Source organism: Leucoraja erinacea, chromosome 17 (genome assembly GCF_028641065.1).
Source record: "Leucoraja erinacea ecotype New England chromosome 17, Leri_hhj_1, whole genome shotgun sequence".
Classification (NCBI taxonomy): Eukaryota; Metazoa; Chordata; class Chondrichthyes; order Rajiformes; family Rajidae; genus Leucoraja; species Leucoraja erinaceus.
Window position 1 is genome coordinate 29161961 of NC_073393.1, and position 25612 is coordinate 29187572.

At 40.5% G+C, this 25612-nt stretch overlaps 1 long non-coding RNA gene across 1 annotated transcript in view; it reads left to right on the top strand.

The window, feature by feature from the left end:
* Positions 1-25612, top strand: part of LOC129705353 (uncharacterized) — a 68565-nt gene that overhangs the window by 25566 nt on the left and 17387 nt on the right. The window contains exon 2 of the long non-coding RNA XR_008724885.1: positions 15946-16046. This is a non-coding gene — a long non-coding RNA (uncharacterized LOC129705353). The remainder of the gene's footprint in view (positions 1-15945; positions 16047-25612) is intronic.

Sequence of the window (25612 nt, forward strand, 5' to 3'; positions counted from 1 at the left end):
CAAGTATATATATATATACAAATATCACTGTACAGTGAATTAATGATGAGACAGGCTCCACTCATTCTATCAGTGGGTAATTTTCTGTGGATTTCAATAAGAGGTATATTAAGGACACAATGTTAAGTTTTAGGAGACTGATTTGGAAGGAGTTAGTGAGGAGGAAGTAAAATTATAGTTGATTTAGGAAGTTGGAATTCCACTGTAAAAGAAAGCATGCCTGTAAATGCCAGAAAATGTTATTTATCAAGTAATACGACACAGAACTCTCAGAAATACCAAACCAAATATTAGTGTTCACAGATGGGGAATGGGAACTTAAATTCAAGGACTCCCTGTGCAGTATTTTTATTGTAAAGGGTCCATTGATCAATGTGTGGCTGCAGTATTAAGGTTCCTACTATCATTTAATGTGGATACTATTATATCTAAGAGTTTTAAATTTCTAAATAATTATAGTATTTTAAGTCAATTCCTTAGTAATTTTATTTGTAGAGATTAATAGACTGATCCAATTAGGGTTTGAAAATAAAGGGCTACTACAGAGCTACGGTGGTAAAGATTTAAGTGTGCTTAGATGCTAATTATTATTTTATAGTGGAGTTCTGCTAATCGTTGAATAGATTTAAAGGTTTTGAGGTCTGGTTTTGAGGCAATGGGCGGGGTCAAGTTGGGTTCAAACTACGCAAACACACACTTACCTTTTCCAGACTGAACAGACACCTCCTCCATGCTTGACAGGTTTCCCTGAAGCAGAAACCAACACCTGGTAGTGAGTGGGCCTCAAGCAATGAGTCCTGAGACCCTCAGCCACATTCCCCTTGATGGACTTCCACTGTTTACCTCTCCCAATGGCTTAAAATAGTTGTAGAGTGATACAGCACAGAAACAGGCCCTTGAGCCCAACTCGTCCATGCCGACCAAGGTGCCCCATCTAAGATACTCCCATTTGCCCATATGCCTCTAAACCCTTTCCTATCCACATATCTCTCCAAGAGTCTTTTATATATTTTTTTATTGTATCTGCCTTAATTACATCCTCTGGCAGCTCGTTCCAAATACCCACCACCCTCTGAGTGAAAACATTTCCCCTCGGGTTACTAATAAATCTTCTATTTAGTATATCTGGTGATCATGGATATTAACAGACCATTCAAGAGATTAATTAACATGAAAAAAAAACTATACAAAGACATTTAGAAATATTAATTTTATTAAAAGCACACAAAATGATCACAATTAAAGATGTTAATATAAAGTAAAAGATGTAAGCTACCTACACTTACCTTTATCCCCAGGGTTAGCAGCAAGGTTAACTGAGTGGGTCACAAGCAGCAGACCACCTCTCCTCAGTGCAGAGCTGAGGGGTCAGATCTGAAGTGCAATTGACCTCTCTCTCCAACGTATCAGTATTCCATCTCAAGAGGCCTCGAAGGTGAATCAAGGGTGAATTCAGCTGTGGAGCAGGAGGTCAAATGCACCGGCATCTTACCTAGAGCAAGATTTGAACCTCATTTGGTTTAGAGATACAGCATGGAAACAGGCTTTACTGCCCACAAGTCCGTGCCAACCAAAGACCACCCACACACTAGTCCTATGCTGCACACAAGGGACAATTTACAGAAGACAATTAACCTATAAACCTGCACATCTTTGGAATGTGGAAGGAAACCAGAGCACCTGGAGGAAAGCCACGCTGTTACTGGGAGAACGTATAAACTCCGTACAGACAGGATCGAACCTGGGTCTCTGGCGCTGTAAGACAACAACTCTACCATTGCACCACTGCATGGTGCTAGCACAGGCCAAGCATGTGGATAAGTCACTAAACAAATTGAACTGTGAACAACTGAGCTAGGTTAGAACAGAATACAATCAATCTTGGTGGGATGGCAGAGCAAAATTACTGCATCTTGGTATTTTACCATTAACGGAGAATGGAAGGTTATGTATTAATGCAGTACATTTTCCAAACCCAAGACAAATTGTACAGGTGCTTTACAGGCAAAGAATGACTAATTTAATATATATTGTGGGAAATGCAATAACCAACTTAGATAACCACAATAACCACGATCCCGGAAACAGCAATGTGGCACTAAGTTGAGAATCAGTTTTACTGAGATTAGTTAGGGGATAATTATGGGTCATTAATCCCTCTGTTCATCAAAGCACACTGCAGGACATACATCCTGCAACACAAAGTCTGGATTCTACCTCCAGGACAATCTATGCGTTGAAAAAGGCTAGGCAGACGTATTTAAAATCTGCATAAACATCTAAAATCAGAAAGAATGAAATTCTGAAAGTTAATTTTCAGTATTAGAGTTTGCGATCAGGATTTTTACATCTTTACAAGTTCACTTACATTTTATTTGCTAATCTTCAAACTTTTTGCGAATGGAATGAACTTTATTTGGGAAGAATGAAACTCCACATTTAAGAAGTTATTGTCAGCGTCAAAAGGTCAGTAATTAAACAAATCATTCACAGTTAACCAGACAAGCCTGAACACTTTCTGGTGTGTTTAACCAGGTACCTATCAGATAAATATTCCAGCTCCAAACCTCTCCATCTATTTGAACTGTGAATCTTTGGCGAGATGGCAAACCTCTGGAGGAAGTGGAGCAACTTGACATCAGCTTCGTACTTTAAATGTATATGTCTGGCTATTTGAAATCTGTGGTCTGATTTACGTTTTGGTAATGGAGCTACTGATAGCATCAAGTTTATTTAACTGCAAATTCCGGGCCATTTAATTTTGAAGATAGAATTTCCTTGGTGCATGAAGATAAATGGATGGTCAATGACCTTATTGGTTGTGAGCCCTGTGCTCGGAACTCACCAATAATGAATGCTCAGGGATTTTGCAACAGAGGGATTTAATAGCTAATAGTTATCCCCAAACTAACCTCAGCCTTGACACTTACAGGATGCACAGTGGTGCAACGCCGCAAGACAGTACAATGCTGCCTTACAGCGCAAGAGTCCCAGATTTGATACCGACTATGGGTGCTGTCTTTACAGAGTTTATACATTCTCCCTGTGATCGCGTGACTTTTCCTTGGGTGCTCCAGTTTCCTCTCACACTCCAAAGACGTGCAGGTTTGTAGGTTAATAGGCTTTTGTAAATTGTCCTTAGTGTGTAGGATAGAACGAGTGTATGGATGATCTCTGGTCGGCGTGGACTTGGTGGGCCGAAGGGCCTGATTCCACACTGTATCTCTAAAACGAAATAGGTCCTGAAAGATGAATTTACAAATTTCTTTGAGATCCTGGTCCATTTTCTTTTGGTCTTTGGTGCTTGGTCTTTGTACCAACATGTAATGAAATCAAAGCCATTCATGCAACAAAAAAAAGTTTTTCTCTGCATCCTCTGGACGTTTGAGAGAATTTTGGATAAGTTAATGCTCTATCATTCACTGGCCTGGTCAGTTCAATGGTAGATCGTGCTAAATAGCTGCGTGCACACTTTTCTTTATCAAAGACTGGACCATTGTACAGGGCAGGAATCAAACAATTTTTAAAAAATAATTTAAAGAGGTAAACTTGTAAAAATAATATTAATATGGAATGATATTCCTTGTAAAAGCTTTGATTAAACTGCAGGATACGTTTCCATAAACACACAGAACTAGCAGGTACTATTTAGTTATGAAAACAAGAAAATAAATCTGACACGGTATACAAATATTTATGAATAAAGTAAAATACAGTAACTGAAATAAAGAGTTCCAAAAGCTGCTGGTATTTTCATAAGATGAATAACAGCTAAACAAATCTATAAAATAAATGCCACTTGTTTGCAAATGGGTGCCAAGTGAAGTCACCATTTGTATCTGAGATCTTTGACCTCAAGGATTTAGGAAGTCACTATTTTTGTGAAAATAGTGTTTATTGGATTCAGCTTCAAACTTTATTTATCCAATGGAATAAGAAACACCATGACAAAATGAAGCTAATGTTGCCAACTACATAACTATTACTTGAGTACGTCCATCATTCTCTTTCCTCACTATGAAGAAACAAGGAACTGCAGATGCCGAGTTGCAAAATAAAGCACAAAGTGCTGATGTTACTCAGCTTGTCAAGCAGAAACTCTGGAGAACATGAACAGGTGAAGTTTTGAGCCATGAATTTTCTTCAGAATAATTGTGGTGGGGTGAGGGGTGGGGGAAGGAAGGCTGAAAGAGAGGAGGAACAGGACAAAATGTGTCAGAATGTACTGCAGATGCTTGTTTACACCAAAGATACACACAACATTCTGGAGTAACTCAATGGGACAGGCAGCATCAATGGAGAGAAGGAATGGGCGATTTTTCGGGTTGAGACCCTTCTTCCAGGCAAGTGATAGGCGGATACAAGTGAGTGAGGGTGGGGGAGTGGGTGGTACAAATTGGCACATTGCTGGACAAAGGCCAGACATGAAAAAGCTAAAGATGTGAGATAAGAATAGAAGACTTGCAAATTATGAAGCCAGAGGACGGAATATAGGCGGAAGAGGATGGGAGGGGAGGAAAGGGAAAAATGGGTGGAACTCCAGCTGGGGCACAGAAAAGACTACTTAATAAATCCAAAGGTTTCTGTAATACTGCAAAAAGTGGCAGTCCTCTGTGACATGGAGTTTCTCTGTGACAGCTCAGGCAAGACAATTCCCCCAAATTCTCCAGATTAGATATCTTCAGGAAAGTTGTCTCACTCTGTTGCATCCTACCCGATTGTTTGAAGAGCAGAAGGTGGTAAAATTCTGCTTGGTCATTCGGGAAATGTCGCATTGTGCAAATTCAAAATGTGGAGCAGTGAGGAAAATGGCGTTTACCACCATTGCGCCGTCTTTACCGTTGTTTTACTAACCATAAATGGTTCCGTGATTCTTTATTATCGCATGTATCAAGGTGCAGTGAATGTTTTTTTTAAACATACAGTTGAGTAAAATATCACAATATGATCATTGAGCTATACATAAAAACAATCCCATATTAAGTACAACGTGTATGGAAGTGGTCCACTGAGACCATATACCAGAGTTGCCAGGTTTTGGCACCATTTTCAGACTTTGAGTGCTTTAAGTGCAACTGGCCATAAAGGCCTGTTGTCCTGGCAACATTACAGGGTCAAGCTGGCCAAGCTAACTTGCAGTCGTCCTCCACAGTTAATCCACCGCTCTGTGCCGCTACATAACGTATCCGTTCTGCACGCTCGGTCTCCTGGTGCAGCGTCCAATCCAGTCGGACCATCAGAGGCAAATTACTTGAAACCATTTTAAATATGGAAATTAAGATAACCAAAATATGCAGCTCAAATTGTAACATCCTTTTCTAAAAGAAGAACAAGTTTAACAATTATCACCTTTTCCCCAATGGGGTCTGCGTGTGGGTGGGGATGAAGGTGAGTCTGAAGAATGCTTGTAATATTAAGACTAACATTAAAAAGAACATGAAGACTTGAGATTTACAGATCCATTATGTTATTTTTATTGTGTAGGAAAGAACTGCAGATGTTGGTTCAAATCGAAGGTAGGCACAAATTGTTGGAGTAACTCAGCGGAACAGGCAGCATCTCTGGAGAGAAGGAATGGCTGACGTTTTGGTTGGGTCTGAAGAAGGGTCTCGACCAGAAATGTCACCCATTCCTTCTCTCCAGAGATGCTGCCTGTCCCGCTGAATTACTGCAGCATTTTGTGTGTACCCATGTTCTTTTCATTAAAGGATAAACTGCCAGCAATTGAACCATCCTACCAGCAACTGAACCATCCTACCAACAGCTAGACAGCAGCCTGAGCTACTATCTACCTCAATATTTTTAATTGGACTTTACTGGACTTTATCTGTGCACTGTGGATGCCATGATTACAATCCTGTGTAGTCTTTCCGCTGACTGTATAGCACGCAACAAAATGTTTTAACTGTACCTCGGTACACGTGACAATAAACTAAACTAATCTAAACCAAACTAAACTAAACTAAACCAAACTAAACTAAACTAAACAAAAAACTGAACTAAACTAAGCTAAACATCTGCACCCATTTTATTAATTTCCTAAATCCAAAGTAGATGTGGCAGGTGCGACATTTTCAACAGGTGTAATCTCACACCTGTTTATTCATTGTAATCCGAAAAAGTAAAACATGTCTATTTTATAGTGTTTGTCTCCCTTTCCAGCAGAGGTTCAGGCTCTTCTGGATATCATTTATCCTGATCCAAATATCATTTTTCTGTCATATTTGTTGGATGTGAGGGTAACTGAAAGTGTATCAATGACTGTCTATTCACTACTTACAGACGTTTTGTACAAATTTGATGTAAGTTGAGTGCTACAATCCCTGAAGAGGAATCAACACACACACCCACACACTGCGGTTTAATTATTAAATGCCAGAAAGTGGATCAAAATGTTACAAGCCACAGATTTCACAGGAAATTCATGAGTCCATTATGACCAAAGTAGTGAACTACCATGAATTGAAATATACTCTCTGCAGACGTAGTTCATAAGTTATAGGAGCAGAATTGGGCCATTTGGCCCATGAAGTCTACTCCGCCATTCAATCATGGCAGATCTATTTTTCCCTCTCAACCCCATTCTCCTGCCTTATCCCCATAACCCCTGACACCTATACTAATCAAGAATCAGTCAATCTCCACCTTAAAATATTAATTGATTTGGCATCCACAGACGTCTAAGGCAATGAATTCCACAGATTCACCACCCTCTGACTAGAGAAATTCTCCCTTCTCTTTCTAAAGGTAAGTCCTTTTATTCGGAGTCTATGGCCTCTGGTCCTGGACTCTCCCAGTAATGGAAACATGCTCTCCGCATTCACTCTATCCACGCCTTTCACTATTCAGTAATTATTCAATCTTGTGCTCATGTTCAAAAGAATACTGTATTATATTTAGCCACCAGCAAGCATTTGTGAGTTGGCAAAATGTAGTTTGTAGTCTCCTCCTTCGTGGTCCCACTGGTTGCCACTGATCAAGGAGTCTTAAGATATACCTGCAATCACAGAGAACTATCAGGCCTCCATAATAACCAGAATAAGGACATCTCCTCTAGGGTGTCCATGGTCATTACTCTAAGCACATTCTCATTTCCCCCTCACCCCGCAGGCCTCCATGGGCTCTATGGACATAAGGCACCCATATGTAGAGCAAAATCCACAAAATCAAGTTTTGTTAATTATTTGCAATTTAAAAATCAGGTGAAATTGAGTACAGATTTTTTTTCGATTTAGGCTCCAATTAAGATCCATCCAGGACCAGTGAGATTTTATAGCACTGAACATTTTAAAACAAGGAATATTGAATGAATCTTAAATCTTTCTTGCAAACCAATCACATCAGTGGAATAGGTTTGCTCCCAGTCCAGTTTGAAATGGTTTCTGGGCCACACCAAAAGCCAACACATTATTTCACACCAATTGGCCTACTAAGGTCATATGGTCATAAGGAATAGGAGTAGAATTAGGCCATTCGGCCCATCAAGTCTACTCCACCATTTAATCACGGCTCTCCTTCCTAACCCCATTCTGCCTCTCCTGCCTTCTCCCCATAACCTCTGGCACCTGTACAAATCAATAATCTATTTATCTCTGCCTTAAAAATATTCACTGACAGTCTCCACAGCCTCCTCTGCCAAAGTATCCAACAGATTCACCACACTCTGACTAAAGACATTTCTCATCGTCTCCTTCCTAAAAGAACATCCTTTAATTCTGAGGCTATGACCTCTAGTCCTAGACTCTCCCACTAGTGGAAACATCCTCTCCGCATCCACTCTATCTGAGCCTTTCACTATTCTGTACGTTTCAATGAGGTCCCCCCTCATTCTTCTAAACTCAGCGAGTATAGGCCCAGTGCCGACAAATGCTCATCATAGGTTAACCTACTCACTCCTGGGATCTTTCTTGTAAACCTCCCCTGGACCCTCTCCAGAGCCAGCACATCCTTCCTCAGATCTGGTGCCCCAAATTGTTCACAATATTCCAAATGCAGCCATACCAGCGCCTTATAGAGCCTCAGCATTACATCCCTGTTTTTATATACAAGTCCTCTTGAAATAAATGCTAGCATTGAATTTGTTTTCTTTAATACCGATTTGACTTGCAGAGTAACGTTTTGGGAATCCTGCACCAGCACTCCCAAGTCCCATTGCACTTCCGATTTCTGAATTCTCACCCCATTTAGAAAATAGTCTACGCCTTAATTCCTACTACCAAAATGCATGACTCCATACTGTGCTACACTATATTTGGCTGTACTTGCAAGCATAAGTATAATTGATCCAGGAAAGGTAAATGGTAATATTGCCTGCAGGAAGTTCGGAACAATTATATGTTTTTCTCATAGATAAACACAAAGCGATGGAATAACACAGTGGGTCAGGCAGCATCCCTGGAGAAAAGTGATGGGCGACGTTTAAGGTTGGGACCTTTCTTCAGACTCTGTCGGGTGAAGAGAAAATGAGGATGTGCTAGGGATAACAGCCATGTTTGAATAAGGGTCGCAACCCAAATTGTCACCCATCTTTTTTCTTCAGAGATGCTGCCTGACCCGCTGAGTTACTCCAGCATGTTGTGTCCATCTTTGGTATAAACCAAAATTTGCAGTTCCTTTTCTACACATATTGTTTCCCTTAATGCACCATAAAATTAAAAGAAAAATGGAAAGAAATATGGAAAGATGATCTCAGATGATGTATTCAGTTACATAGCAAGGGTTCAGTACAGCACTATGAACTGAAATCCCATTCCCAGAACAATGCTTTTTCTTATGAATTCAATCAATTCTGCTATTGGGGCGCAGTCAATTGGACAAGGTGGAGAGCCAGTTTTGTAACAGAGTCCGATGACCACAACGATCCAGAATGCAAATTCCAAAACTCACTTCATTTGCTACAGCTGTGGATGTTAAAAAGCTGAAATTAAAGCAGAGAGTTTTACAGTTATTCGGAATTCCTTTGCAAGGTTGTTGAAATAAAATGTTAACTCTGATTCTCACTGCACAATCAATGTCAGATCAAGGCCTAGAAATGACATCCATTTTGAGTGTGGCTTATGTGCACATATTATACATAAAGTTAATTTTACCTGGACTAGATCATAATAACGATCTTAGGAAGAAATCATATCTAATGGAAAATTTGACTGGGCCATTTATATATGATTCATCTCATCATATTTGACCATAGTTAAATACTTGCAGGCAAAGTGGGAGCACATAAGGTAGGAATGGATGAATGACCACAGGTGCTGTGTGTAGGAAGTTTGTATGTTCTCCTTGTGACCTTCTGGGTTTTTTCTGGGTGCTCCAGTTTCCTCGCACAATCAACTGACGTGTAGGTTATTTGGTCTACTGCAAATAGGCCCTAGTGTGTAGGATGGAATGACCATCGAGCTCTTTGCTGGGCTGCGTGTACTCGGTGGCCTGAACGGCCTGTTTCCACGCTGTATCTCTAAACTATACTAAACTAAACTGGGTAGGAATGAACTACAGATGCTGAAGGTTTAAACTGAAGATAGACACAATGCATCGACGAGACCAAATCTCGCCTGGCGATCGTTTCGCTGAACACCTTCGCTCAGTCCTACCTAATCTCCAGTTGCTATACACTTTAATTCTCTGAAGAAGGGTTTCGGCCCGAAACATTGCCTATTTCCTTCGCTCCATAGATGCTGCTGCACCCACTGAGTTTCTTCAGCTTTTTTGTGTACCTTTGATTTTCCAGCATCTGCAGTTCCTTCTTAAATACTTTAATTCTCCTTCCCATTCCAACATTGACTATTTTGTCCTAGGCCTCCTCAATTGTCAGAGTGAGGCAAAACATAAATTGGAGGAACAGCATCTCATATTTTGCTTGGGCAGCTTGCAGTGGTATGAATATTGATTTTCCCTGCATTCCCTCTTTCCATCCCTCCCCCACATATCGCACCATCTTCTCGTTCTCACCCAACAAACAAATGGCCTGTTGATAATAAAGGAAACATTTTTTGCATATCTTTCATTCATTGTTCTATATTTCACTTCATCATCTCCTATATCTCTCATTTCAATTTCCCGTGACTTTCAGTCTGAAGAAGGGTCTCGACCCGAAACATCACCCATAATTCTCTCCTGAGATGCTGCCTGTCCCACTGAGTTACTCCAGCTTTTTATTTAAACTAAACTGAGATGCTTCTGTTTCCTTGAATTCTTGCACACGGCATCTCTCAGATTCAGTTTTCGATGGTCAGGGTAAGTAAAATTGCGTAATTGGTTCTATCATTACTATTCACAGCCATTTTGTACAAAGTTGAAGTGGCAATCTCCACCTCATTCCACTGTGGGAAAGAACCTCTCATAGGAGGAGATTGATCAGGGCAGAACATTGCATAGAAGATGCCCAGAAGCACAGCATATCACCATGTATCCCATTCCCCGCATATTTCCACATCTTCATTGTATCCCTTATGTCGCCATTCTGCAACCATCAGCCCTTATCAAAATGATGGAACAGCAAACAACTTTATGCAGTTCCAGATGCGAATGGATAGCTTTTAGTTTTAGTTATTTTATTGTCATATGTACAGGTACAGCAAAAAGCTTTTGTTGCATGTTAACCAGTCAGCGGAAAGACAATACATGATTACAATCGAGCCATCCACAGTGTACCAATAGATACAGGATAAAGGGAATAACGTCAGTAACATTTCGTGCAAATTAAAGTCCAGTAAAATTCGATCAAAGATAGTCCAGGGGTCTCCAATGAGGTAGATAGTAGCTCATGACTGCTCTCTAGTTGTTTATAGGATGGTTCAATTGCCTGATAACAGCTGGGGAGAAACTGTCCCTAAATCAGGAGGTGTGCTTTGTCCCTCTTACCTAATGGGAGAGGGGAGAAGAGGGAGTGAATGGGATGTGACTGGTCCTTGATTATGCCGGTGGCCTTGCCGAGGCAGCGTGGGGTGTACATGGAGTCAATCAATGGAAGGAAGGTCGGTCCCGTTTTTGATCATTCTTCTTTATGGAAAATGCCCTAACGGTACTTATAATGTGCTTTTATTTCCCAATTTCACATTTTTCAGCAGGAGATCTTACTGTAGGTCTGGGCATCAGCAAAGCACGCAGCACATACTTCAGGCACCAGAAATGGGAGATATCCAATATCCAGACATACTCTAGCATTTTCAGCATTTCCTTTTATTCATTTGGCACTTCACTTGGGACCATTAGCGGCCATTAGAGAGATTCACCTCAGTCTGTTCGTGTAAAATTCAGAATCCAAGTCCAAGGTGTGAAATTTCATTGTTTTTACAGGAATTGTTTTGTTCAAATCTGGGGGTTTATATCAATAAACTGGACCATATTAGTGTCAAAGCATTTATGATCTCTATGATCATCATGCATTTGCCACACTGAAGTGTATAAACAAATATGTGAATGAATAAGCCGATATGCTAAAATAAATATGCATGAGGATAACTGACTATAAGCCAACATTGCTCTATTAAAAATACAGGATTTTCTTACCTTTCAGAAAAGTGAATTTAAATGAATGCATGGTTATTAACCTGCGCATAAACCAAACCATTTATATAAAAACACCCACACAAAGTTTCATTCATTTAATTTGAAATGGTATTATATAATAGCTTTCCATATAAGAGGGTAGTCTGCTAGACACTTAGGTATGCATTCTAGACTGAGAGGACTATAGTACTTAACAGGAGTAAGGTAATACTTACAATATTTCAGATTTTTTTGGCAAAAGAAATTTGGTTTTAAACTTGCCAAATTTATATGACTGACTAAAGCGGCTGCACAGTTTTAATATTTTCATATTTCCCAATTAGCCTTTGATATTTGAACAAATTCTCAACGGATTGAAAATCCTTTTGCATAAATATAATTGACAAATGTGCTTTTTAAAACTTAAGGATTATTATCAGGGAAACAAATCCATAAATTCATTACAAAAATACAGTAGCTCACGGATATTTTTCTTTCAGAGCTGGCATTTCATTTCATCCCACCACAGGGATGCACAAACAATGAGATGCCTGTCTCTCATGTTTAATATGGCACATAACAAAATTTCAAACATTGACGCCTTTAGCAAGGTAGTTCTTCTCGGTCCATATGAGGGCACTACATGAACACTTAATGTTACTCCTTAAAGATGCCATTGGATATACTTATTTTGTTAAGATAAAAGAAAATAAGGAAATTGATCGCTGGAAGTATTTTGTGGCAAGCCTTTCTCCAACTGATCAAACATTCCAGATTTATTGACAATTTTGCTTGCTAACAGAATGTGCAATAACAGAATCTATTCTGACAGTTACTATGTGGAGCACAGATCTACCACTATATATCAGTGAGTCAGTTCTTTCAGCTTTTCTTCATAACAGGAGGACATCTGTTACACACAGGCCACAGTTTCATTTAAGAATAATACTCTGATTAACTCCTAATGCTAAATATGTGCTGCAGCTGCTAGCTTGGGAAATTTTTACCAAATGTTATCCTTCCAAAATTCATTGCCAATGAAGGAATCAAATAGCTTCCACTGTCAATGTAACTGTACAGTTGTCATAAGCAACGTACAAGTGCTGCTTAGATCCCAGTAGTTCTTAGTTCAGTCGTTCAAAACAGATATGGAAATTCCAAACTTAGGATGTATCTTAAGATGTTGTACATAACCTTTGGCAATCACCTGAGCACTTTTGTTGAAATGACGATGTATTCATAAGTAGACGCAGATGCTAGTTTGCACTGAAGGTAGACACAAAGTACTGGAGTAACTCAGCAGGTCAGCTAGCATCTCTGGGGCAAAGGAATAGGTGATGTTTCGGTATATATATACAGTGTATGTTGTAGGAAGGAACTGCAGATGCTGGTTTATTAGATAGAGACAAAATACTGGAGTAACTCAGCAGGACAGGCAGCATCTCTGGATAGAAGGTATGGGTGACATTTCGGGTCGATACCCTTCATCAGACCTGTCTATCTTCTATACGTGTGTGTGTGTGTGTGTGTGTGTGGGTGTGTTGGTGTGTGTGTGGGGGTGTGTGTGTGTGTGTGTGTGTGTGTGTGTGTGTGTGTGTGTGTGTGTGTGTGTGTGTGTGTGTGTGTGTGTGTGTACATATACATATATATATGGTGCCTACTTATGAGATACATATACACATATACCATATGCCTCAAAGAGAGCAATTAAAATAAATGAGTAGGAAGGAACTGCAAATGCTGCTTTACACTGAAGATAGACACAAAGTGTTGGAGTAACTCAGCGGGTCAGAAAGCATCTCTGGTGAAAAAGGATGAGTGACTTTTCAATTCGGAACCCTTATTCAGACTGAAGGTGGGAGGGTAGGGGGCTGGAGGTAGGCAAGTGAAATAAACATCACCATTAATCCAACAGAATTTACAGTCTATGACAATGCATTAATTCCATCTATGCTGCTTGAAAGATATTGAAAACACACTAACTGGACACTTCATTGCATTGATAGCACCAGTTTATCTTTCAATTACCTCATTATGCAACACTATAAATAAGCCCAATTGTCTCGATCTTGTGGAACTAATCTTCAGTTCTGAGAATTATATAAAATGTGTATGCCTTGGTTAAACTCACCCATCCATTAAAAAGGATAACTTGCAAACCTTTTTGTACAGGCACACAAACAATTTCCTGGTTTTTATACATCATTTTCAATAGCAGCTAAACTAAGTGGCAGTTCAGATCTCCTAATGTAATTTAAAGAAACGTGAAAGAAACTGGAAAGAAATTCTTCTGCATCCATATAGTGAGATACAACGTGAGTAAGATCTAACTTAGTTGTAATATTTCCCTTTGTGTTTACAAGATTCTACATGTTTAATCAATGTCTTAAGGAGCAAAGCAAAGGAGACAAACACAAGGAAAATGTAATTTGGTAATTGAAAGGATGTACACACTTGGAAAATAATCTTTGGTCCTGCCAAAATGTTTTGTGTTGTGCAACATTCTTCTCGAGATTGCTCATTCACTAAGCCTGATGGATGCAAAATCATGGGATCACATCTATGCTCTGTTGATTCATATACACAAAAGGAAAAATCATTTAAACTGGGCAGGTGTATTAATCTTGATAGAAAGAAAAAAATAGTGGGTATTAGTTAGTCATTCTAAACACTATTTTATTGGCTATTCAGCAATTACATCCTTTTTTTCATTAATCTGGATTTAGATAGGATTCCTCGCATGATAACTATATTGCTTTATAATCAGGAAACGAAGCATGGGCACCGAGCAGAAGACAAAGAGAGAAAGGTAAAGATAAAGTATTACAGAGAAGCATTTCAAAATCAACAATTGAAATCAAACCAAAGGGAGATTTTTAAGTAGGAAGGAAGATTTTTAAGTAGGAATGCTGGGGTAACTCAGCGGGACAGGCAGCATCTCTGGAGAGAAGGAATGGGTGACGTTTCAGCTTCTGAATGTTTTTGTGTTTGGCATGGGGGAAAAGCAATAAAATGACATGGAAAATATCCTACAGATAGGCTGGGCAAAAACAAGGGTTTAATTCTGTTATAAAGTCGTAGAGTCATAGAGCATGGACATAGGCCCTTCAGCCCAACTTGCCCATGCTGACCAATATGTTCCATCTACACTAGTCCCACCTGCCTGCATTTGGCCCATATCCCTCTAAACCTGTCCTATCCATATCCCTGTCAAAATGTTTCATGAACATTGCGATAGCACCTGCCTCAACTACCTCGTCTGGCATCTTGTTCCATAGACCCACCACCCTTTGTGTAAAAAAGTTACCCTTCAGGTTCCTATTAAATCATTCTCCCCGCACCTTAAATCTGTGTCCTCTGGTTCTCGATGACCCTGCTCAAAGCAAGAGTGTGCGTCTACGGTCTACCTGATCTACTCCTCTCATGATTTTGTACAATTCTATAAGATCACCCCTCACCCTCCTGCACCCCAAGGAAAGTGCACCAGAAAAGATCAGCTTGTTGGAATAATTGGTCTTTCAATGCTGAAGGATACAGGCAGTTGAATGGTTTGGTATTTACAGTTAATATGTGCAGAAAAGCCAGTTAAGGGAAAATAATCATCAAACTTAGAATCTCAGTAAACTGGAGCTAAGATGGGATGGACAATTCCGGGATAAAAGAGCAATAAATGCAGACCAATCTCCTGGTTCAGGCACTACAAAGCTTAATTTTAATTTAATTTTAGTTCTTTCAATAGTTTGTCACTCAGGGATTCTGGAATTGACGTCAAAAATAATACAGTATGGATACTATATTTAAAAAAAAACAAAGTAACTGTCTCCCAGGCATATGAAGAAATGACTAATTTAGTCTCTCATGGCATGCCAGCCATTAACTACAGCAAATGACAAAGGGGAAATTTCACACTCTGTGGTGACCTTTAACATATCATAATTTCCATCCTGTTTGGGCACTGATCATACTACTGCTTACCTCTGTATTCCTTGAGGAAATACGTTAACACAATGCAAATATGCAACTAATGTCATTTTTTAAGCATTCAGGAAACTCTAAAAGAAAACGTGTGTGATATTTCTATTTCATGAAGTTTGTTTGAAAACGATTGATAATTAAATATATACAGGAGAATTTTATCAATTACAGAAATCAGTGATTAAAAGTTAATCAAAATGGACCATGAAAGTTAATGGGCCAGTCGTATTTCAGAACCTTAACAGGAAGACACTAAATTGGAATGTACGTGTTATATTTTAAGTATGGACTTCGGCCACACAACTTGGCCTATTTGAGATGTATGGGTCATTTATTTGTAGAGTTGTTTCCCTGAGTCATTTTCCTGTGAATTCCAGTCCCTGCTGCTGTGTTAAAATGGCCTTGATGGGATTGGATTACAATTTCTGCAGCAGGCTGATTTGCTATTTAGATTTGTTACTAAAGACTGATTTGTTTCTACAGACTGGGATAGAGTGGATGTGAAAAGGATGTTTCCACTGATGGGAGAGTCTAGGACCAGAGGTCGTAGCCTCAGAATTAAAGGGAGCTCTTTTAGAAAGGAGGTAAGGAGGAACTTCTTTAGGCAGAGTTAGTTAGTTAATCAGTGGAACTCATTGCCACAGAGGGCTGTGCAGGCCAAGTCAGTGTATATTTTTAAGGCACAGATAGACAAATTCTTGATTAGAACAGGTGTCAAAGGTTATGGGGAGAAGGCAGGAATATGGGATTAGCAGGCCGAGATCAGCCATGATTGAATGGCGGAGTAGACTCGATGGGCTGAATGGCCAAATTCTACTCCTATGACGTGAACTTGTGAACTTGTGAACTTGTGATGGGTGATAACTAAGAAATAAATGTCTGCTGCTTTATAGTGAAGGAGTTGCTATGTGTGGTGCGGCATTTTGATGTGGCTCACTACTCTGATGTTTGTATTGGAGTTCAAACCAAAATTGTTCTTTGGGATGTAATTAAAAAGGAACTATTTTTGCGGTGTACATTCCTTCAACAAGATGAAACATCTTCAAAGTACACTCTAGGCATTGTAGTTCCCCAAAACTTTGATGAGAACTACAATATCCACAGTCCCTGCAAACCCCTCCCTGACCTAGTTTAATCTTAGAAACTGTAATTATCAACCAGTTGTGGGTCCACCTTCTACTCTCTGGAATGGAACAACACATGTGAAGAGGTCTTGTATACATGAACATTGGTTTCCACAGGAATATATCTGAAAGTCAATATCAAGAGTCAAGAGACAAAGAGAGTCAAGAGAGTTTCATTTTTAGTTTAGTTTAGACATATGGTTCCGAAACAGGCCCTTCAGCTCACCGGGTCCACGCCGATCAGTGAGCACCCTGTGCACTAGCACTATCCTACACGTTTGGGACAATTTACAATCTTTACCGAAACCAATGAACCTACAAACCTTTGGAGTTTGGGAGGAAACCGGAGAACCAGGGGGAAACCCATGCGGTTATTAGGAGAATGTACAAACTCCATACAGACATCACCCGTAGTTGAACCCGGGTCTCTGGCGCTGTTATGGGCCTGTCCCACTTAGGCGATTTTTTGGGCGACTACAGGTGACTAGGCTGTCGTCACATGGTAGTTGGGGTGATGCCTGTATGGTCGTGAGTAGTCTCCTCAGTCGCCCAAAGAGTCGCAGCGTTTGTGAATCCTAAATCAATCACCTTTTTCACACCCCTTCCCAAATGTGCTGCCTAAAACTCTTATTCTTAAATACACCTCATTCGGTTACTCCGTTATTGTACCTTGATATTATTTTGCATGGCTTGGATTTTACAATCTTGCACCTTTCTGCTGTTTTGCAATCATCATTGTATTTATATAAGGCTTAACATTATCATGTGTGCAGTTTACTCTGTGGGCTTCATGTAAGTGAGAAATGGAATTGCACCCATGTATATCTGACAATGAACTAATTTAATCCCATCCAATCTATTTCATGCTTAAATTCTCAAATGTGATGCAGCCATTGCAAATAACTGATGAATCAGATCAAAACAGGACTGGCAGAATCAGAGAAGAAATTATCATCAGCATCCTTGGTTTAGTAATAAACATATTTTCGCTCTGTGGTGAGGATGGGTGATGGCGGAATTATAGCACGTTGAATAACAGGATGGGGGCAGCACGATGGCGCAGCGGTAGAGTTGCTGCCTAACAGCGCCTGCAGCACCGGAGACCCGAGTTTGATCCCGACTACGGGGGCTGCCTGTACGGAGTTTGTACGTTCTCCTCCTAACCGCGTGGGTTTACTCCGAGATCTTCAGTTTCCTCCCACACTCCAATGACGTACAGGTTGGTAGGTTCATTGGCTTGATATATGTGCAAATTGTCCCTAGTTTGTGTAGGATAGTGTTAATATGTGAGGATCGCTGGTCGGCATGGACTCGGTGGGCTGAAGGGCCTGTTTCCATGCTGTATCTCTAAAACTAAAACTTAAACTAAAATAAGAATTAACATTAGATAATTTTCACTTTACTGGATACTGTCACTAAATCTGGTAAGTAAATATAAAGAACAGGAAGATAATAAGTCTCCTCAACACAGAAATAATAAGTATTTGGTGATGGTATCCAGTAAAGCGAAATGTAATGTTATTATATTACAAGAATTGCACATTGCAAACTGTAAATATAGCCAGTTTTAATCATTTTCAAATTTGTAATAGCTATTTAATGACTTTCATATCTTTTAAAAAAATCTAATGTAGTCAACCTCTGATATAGAATAATTTTCTATCTGAAAGCCCTGCTGAAATTACGACAATATAGGGCTTTGGTTCGAACTCCCATGATGTAAAGCTCGTCTACCTTCATAAAATGCAGTCAAATTTCAAAGCAAACAACTTTCGGTGTTCGAGGCAGTGTTTAAAGTGATTGATTAATTGGTGTTGAGGTTTCTGAGTGCGCTTTGCTTGCTGCAAATTTCTTAGATTAGACAAGAGGGTGGCTGTGCATTGACCAAGCATAGTTGCTTGGTGGAGCCAGATGCATCCGCTTAAAAAAACACGTCAGAGCATTTTGCATTGCCAACTATTTTATAGCAATTTTATAGCCAGGCCAGTTTTACTGTCAGGAGACTAGGTTACCCGCCAAATTCCTAAGAAAGTAGTTATCTCTTCCAAGAAAGAAGATGTGCACTTATTTCAAAATATGTATTTTTCCTAATCAGTATGCTGGCATTAAAGATGCTATTACATTATTGTACAATCAAAAATTTCATGCTGTTGTCAATAATGTGTCTTCATACATCTTTTGCATTCTGAAGTTATACTGTTTTGAAGATAGTATTCTATACTTCACAGATTAACCTATGGGCATACAGTAGATAGTGGTTAAGTTAGTGGTGCAACAGGAGTAATGTTACTAACAGCCAAAGTTTTATTTCAGAGAAATGGATTCAAATCTCACCAAGGCAACAGGGGAATTTAAATTCAAATAATAAAACAAATCTGAAATTTCAAAAAAAAACTTTCCTGGCACAGTAACCATAAAAACTAACGCTCTTCAAGGTAGAAAATCTGCCCTCCAAACCCAGTCTAACCTAAATTTGACTCCAGATCCACCAAGTAGGTTATTGCATGGTAGCGCAATGGTAGAGTTGCTGCCTTATAGCGCAAAAGGCCCGGGTTCTTTGGTCTGCGCGAGTGTTGACCACCCAGCGGAGTGAGATGTCCATCGGGAATGTTGCTGACTGGCCTGCTGCAGACTGCAGGAGTATGTGCTGGGGGACGCACTGAAGCTCGGTGCAGCCAACGCCAAGGCTCGGTGGGGGGGGACCACAGTCTAGGGTCCTTCTGTTGCTGGACATGGGGGGCAGGGTGTGGTGGAGACTCCACTCATAATAAGGGAAGGGATTCCACGCCAGTAGGCCACATGAGTGGCAAGGGTGGAGTGATAAATTTGTGACTTGGGGAAACTGTATGTATGTATAGCCTCCGAGAATGTCGGATGGAGTTTTGTAAGGATCATGTATTGTATATATTTATTTCTCAAATAAAGCCAAAGACCTGGGTTTGAACCTGACCACGGGTGCTGTCTGTACGGAGTTTGTACCCTTTGGTTTGTACATTCTCCCCGTGACTGCGTGGATTTTTTCTGGGTGCTCCGGTTTCCTCTCACACTCCAGAGACGTACAGGGTTGTAGGTTAATTGGCTTTGGTAAATTGTCCCTAGTGTGTAGGATAGTGCTAGTGTACAAGGGTCGCTGGTCTGCGCGGACTTGTTGGACCGAAGGGCCTGTTTCCACGCTGTATCTCTAAACTAAACTGAAAATGTAACTGCCTCCTCTGGGATGGACAATTAACACTGGCCCAGCCAGCTACATCCACATCCTGTGAGCGAATAAATAAAGATGAATGCTAGACGTAGAATTAATGGAGGCTCTGGTCCTCACTGATGGATTAATTGATCCCACACTTGGGGTAGTTTCCTGATGTATATTAAAAATCCCGAATCTTACTTCAGGAAATTATGTCAGCTGACACATTCTTTTCTTTGCAAAGGCCAGTGCCTTTGAGTTCTATGAGAAATGCCAGGATCTCTCTGTGAAGCTGCTTGTGGTTTGTTTCAAGCTGACAAACAAACATGCTGAAAAGACCCATAGGCTGAATGCAAGCCCTGGAATAAACTATTTCACAAAGCACCCAAGATCTATTTAAGATTAACCCGAACTTTGCATTTTAATTCCGATATCTGCTCTTTTACAACTTCAGTTAGTTTTAATGGTAGGAGAGTAAAATTCCAATTAAAATGTCGACAGAATTGAACTCTGTGACAAAAAGTTGATGCATCAAACATTTAACAAAGTTAACATAGTGCAGTGGCACAGTGGTAGAATTGCTGTCTTGACCCAGGTTCGATCCTGACTACAGGTGGAGTTTTCATGTTCTCCCTGTGACCGTATGGGTTTTCTCCAGGTGCTCTGGTTTCCTCTGACATTCCAAAGACATACACGTTTGTAAATTAATTGGTTTCTATAAATTGTCCCTGGTGTGTAGGATAGAACGAGTATATGTGAGATCGTCGGTCGATGCAGACTTGGTACAACAAAGGGCCCGTTTCCACACTGTATCACAAAACTAAACTAAACTATACTTTAAAAAGTGGACAAACTGATAATTTTATCTTTGACAAGGAAATATCATTTATTTATGGCAAAAATGCAAATATTTTTTTAATTGCTGTGTGCATTCAATATTTCAAAGGATCAGTACCTTGCATAGAGGTAGAAATTTACTGAACATGTTATGAATAAATTGTACTGAAAATATATGTTAGACTCATCATACACCCCATTATATGGAGGATTATATTCACAGTCACAAAATAACCCAAAGATTTTTAATTTACTCTGACGAGGATCAGTGAAATCCATTTCACACCCAAACTCCACTGCACATTGAACTGAAGTTGTGCTTAATATGGTGCAGAGAAGACATAGTTTTAAAAACAGAGTGAAAGGCAAGCATACCAATGTCCCTTTGAGTTTGAGAATATTTATTAATTTGTTTCTTTAGTTTTGATTTTATAGATTTTCCTTAGATTGGCATCAACTCCTATCCTACTTGGACTAGGCTTGTTTGACTCCATTTACACTGCACACTACCTTCGAAAATGAGCCAACATGATCAAAGACCATTTCCATCCTGGTCATTCATTCTCCCCACTCCCATCATGTAGGAGATACAAAAGATTGAAAGCATATACCACCAGACTCAGGAACTGTTTCCTGCCCTTTGCTTTCAGACTTCTGAGCTGTCCTTCCATGAGCTAGGGTTCAACCTACCTCATTGACGATATTAGACCTTTTCTCTTGGACTGTCATGTTACAATAGACAATAGACAATAGACAATAGGTGCAGGAGTAGGCCATTCGTTCCTTCGAGCCAGCACCGGCATTCAATGTGATCATGGCTGATCATCCCCAATCAGTACCCCATTCCTGCCTTCTCCCCATATCCCCTGACTCTGTTTTTTTTAAGAGCCCTATCTAGCTCTCTCTTGGAAGCATCCAGAGAACCTGCCTCCACTGCCCTCTGAGGCAGAGAATTCCACAGACTCACCACTTTCTGTGAGAAAATGTTTTCCTCGTCTCCGTTCTAAAAGCCTTTCGCCTTATTCTTAAACTGTGGCCCCTGATTCTGGACTCCCCCAACAACGGGAAGATGTTTCCTGCCTCTAGCGTGTCCAAACCCTTAACAATCTTATATGTTCCAATGAGATCCCCTCTCACCCTTCTAAACTCCAGAGTGTACAAGCCCAGCTGCTCCATTCTCTCAGCATATGACAGTTCCGCCATCCAGGGAATTAACCTTGTAAACCTTCGCTGCTTTCCCCCAATAGCAAGAATGTCCTTCCTCAAATTAGGGGACTAAAACTGCACACAGTACTCCAGGTGTGGTCTCACTAGGGCTCTGTACAACTGCAGAAGGACCTCTTTGCTCCTATATTTGATTCCTCTTGTTATGAAGGCCAACATGCCATTCACTTTCTTCACTGCCTGCTATACCTGCATGCTTACTTTCATAGACTGATGTACAAGGACCCCCAGATCCCATTGCACTTCCCCTTTTCCCAACTTGACACCATTTAGATAGTAATCTGCCTTCCTGTTTTTGCTACCAAAGTGGATAACCTCACATTTACCACATTAAACTTCATCTGTTTGATTGAATAGCATGCAAACAAAGGCTTTTCACTATCTCAGTACACATGACCATAATAAACCAATACCGATACCATTGTATGGTGACATAGACCTAACAATAAGGGATCGACATTCTCATAGCATTACCTTCCCATGTACTATGTACCGCAGGTAGTAATTATATTGAGCATTTAATCAAGTGGAGCCAATCTGGAAAAAGTCCACAAAGGTGTTGCACTTTTTGTTGCTCACATACTGTATAAACGAGGTATACTTAAGTTGTTTTTTGCTATTTGCTGCTTAGATGTTAGACAACTGATATGTGTACCACACAGGAAACTGAGCAGGTTTCAATGGGAAAAACAATTACACTCTTTTAACTGTTAAAGTTATAAAATATAACATATTTCCTAACTACTTTTCTCTTGCTAAGATTCCCAATCATTATTTATATGACCAACCTTTACTAACATTACTTTACATTTTAAACTACTGAGCCAAAAGAAAATGTGGCAGATCTAAAGTGATGTTGAACAACTAAAATCAAAAGAACAGCTTGCTTTCCTGTCCTCTTTGTCTGTTGCCAAGGAACTCTGTCATCCTCTCAGATCAGGAATTATACTAACTTCAAAAGTCCATGTTGAAGCAATTGTTCCTTTGAGTTTTGTGATCAGGATATTTTAGGAAATAAGATACCACTGCCAAGGATTTAAATCGAGAGAATGTTCATGTACGTACACAATAGCAATGAACTTCTGCAGGAACAAGTGCAAAGCTGTAATATTTTCCCATGTGGAATCAATCACTGCCTTTGGAAAACTCAATTAATGTTTTAAAAGGGACAATTTCTTCATAAATCATGTTAAATATCTCATCAATTTGCATATGCAATATCACTAAATAGTGCAGTGGCAGAGTTGCTGCCTTACAGCGCCAGGGACTCGGGTTCGATCCTGACTATGTGTGCTTGTCGATATGGAGTTTGTACCTTCTCCCTGTGACCGCATGGGTTTTCACCAGGTGTTCCACTTTCCTCACACACTGCAAAGATTTACAGGTTTGTAGGTTAATTTAGCTTCAGTAAAAATTGTAACGTCTTCAATGTGTACGATAGTGTTAGTGTATGGGGTGATTACTGGTCACCACAGGCTGGGTGGGTTGAAGTGCCTGTTTCCTCGCTGTATCGCTAAATTAAACTGAAAGAAAATAGGAATGATTCCTATTCTGTTACAGCCATTGATTACTATGGTCTGAAGAAAGTTTCCGATGTAAAATAGAAACATAGAAACATAGAAAATAGGTGCAGGAGTAGAACTGTGTGATTGAATAAGGCTGTAGTGAAACTAAACAGTTAGGTTCTGAAGGACTTAAATCTGGGAATGTCAATTTTAAGAGAAGTATCACATCATTTGTGCTTAATGTAGAAATAGACAAAAGGCAAAAAGTTTGTAGGAAGAAACTGAAGATGCTGGTTTATACCGATGATAAACAAAAAATGCTGGAGTAACTCAGCGGGTCAGGCAGCATCTCTGGAAAAAGAGGATGGGTGACATTTTGGTCCGGAACCATTTTTCAAACTGAAAGATAGAGGCGAAAATTGTTTGTTAGATAGAGGATCAGAATCTAACAAGTAAAGTCACCGAGCATGGAAGTGATAACGAGTTTGAAACAATTTAATTCAAGTCATAGGCAAGTGATGTAGTCTGCAATTAATTTTATTTGTTAAAAGAATTGGACACAGATGAAAAGCACAGTATTAAACTTTTATTTAGAATTGACACTTCCAAGGTCATTTCAGTGGGCAGCTAAGACGCAACACATAATTGGTAGGTCTGAAGTCACAAATACCAGGCCAATTCCTCCCTGAGATCTGACTGGATTTAAGACTCAGAGTCAGATTAGTTTATTATCATACACACCAGGGTGCCATGAAATTCCATGTTCGCATGAAAGGAATAAAGTAAATATAATACATGATAATGATAGATACAATAATAAATGCAATTACAGAATGCAAATGTACAACAGAATGAAGTGGCGGCGCTGCTCTGGCAGCAGTGGTTCACCTGCAGTCCGTTTGTTTTTGCTTTTTTGCGTTGTTTTTTTCGTTTTGGTTAGTCTAGTTTTTGGTTTTTAGTTTGTGTTTTGGGGTGGGGGGGTTGAAACAGGACTTGCTGTCTCTCCCTGCGGGGGGAATGTGACTTTTTTGTCGTATTCCCCTTCTCTGCCTCCGTCTGCGCTGTGGCCTAATGGCGGAGCTGGCGACCTCGAGGCTCAGGAGGCAGAGCCCGCCAGGGCTCGCCCTGAGCTCGCTGCCGTGAGGACGGTCCGGCTCGGGGCTGGAACAGTGCTTCCGTGAGGGGCTGTGACGACCTTGTGAGGGCGGACAGCACGAGGGAGGAACGGTGCTCCCGTCGGAGTGGCCGAGCTCGGGGAGGTACGGCGCTCCCAGCCCGAGGGAGGAGCGGCGCCCATGTCGGGGCGGCCCAGCCCGAGGGAGGAGCGGCGCCCATGTCGGGGCGGCCTGGCGCAAGGCTGAGACGGTACTCACGTGAGGGCGATCCGGCTCGGGGCTGGAACGGTGCTCCGGTGGCTGGGACGGTGTTCTGGCGGTGGTGACCTGAGTCCGGGGTTCGGCCGCGAGCCAGCGGCTGCGTCGGCGGGACTGGTGGACGGCAGCTTCGACCACCCCGGGCCGTGGTGATTGAGCCGCGGGACTGTTTTAACATCGCCCGGTGGGGTATCGCCTCAGTGCAGAGGGAGAAGAGGAGGGAAGAGACTGCAGACCTAAGACTTTTGCCTCCATCACAGTGAGGAGGTGCTAGGTGGACTCACTGTGGTGGATGTTAATATGTGTTTATTGTTGGGTTTTTTTATTGTATTGTATGTATGTATGACTGCAGGCACAAAATTTCATTCAGACTTCGGTCTGAATGACAATAAAGGAAACCTGTAAACCTGTAAGTAATGATTATAATGAAATCGGAACTAGTGCACAATAAAATAACAAAGTACAACTACAGAACAATTGAATAAGGGAGAGTAAAGAGTAAGCTACCATCTTTGGGAGGAGTGTGTGAGGAGGTGATTAGCCGTGGAGAAGAAGCTATTCCTAAATCTGGAAGAGCAAGAAGTGAGCCAAGAAGGTGATCAGTCTGAAGAAGGGTCCTGACCCGAAACGTCACCCATCCTTTCCCTCCAGAGATGCTGCCTGATCCTCTGCGTTACTCCAGTACTTTGTGTCCATCTGAGAAGTGAACCCATTGCCTAAACATGATCAAGGCATCATCCCATTGTGAAGGAAATGGATATAAAACTGAATACAGAGCTGAACATAGTGGAGACCAATTGGACTGACTGATTTTAACACAAAAACACAAATGCTCTCCAGAGACACGAATTCAAATTCATTTTTTTGTATCTGGAGAATGTGAATTCAGTTCATAAAATAATT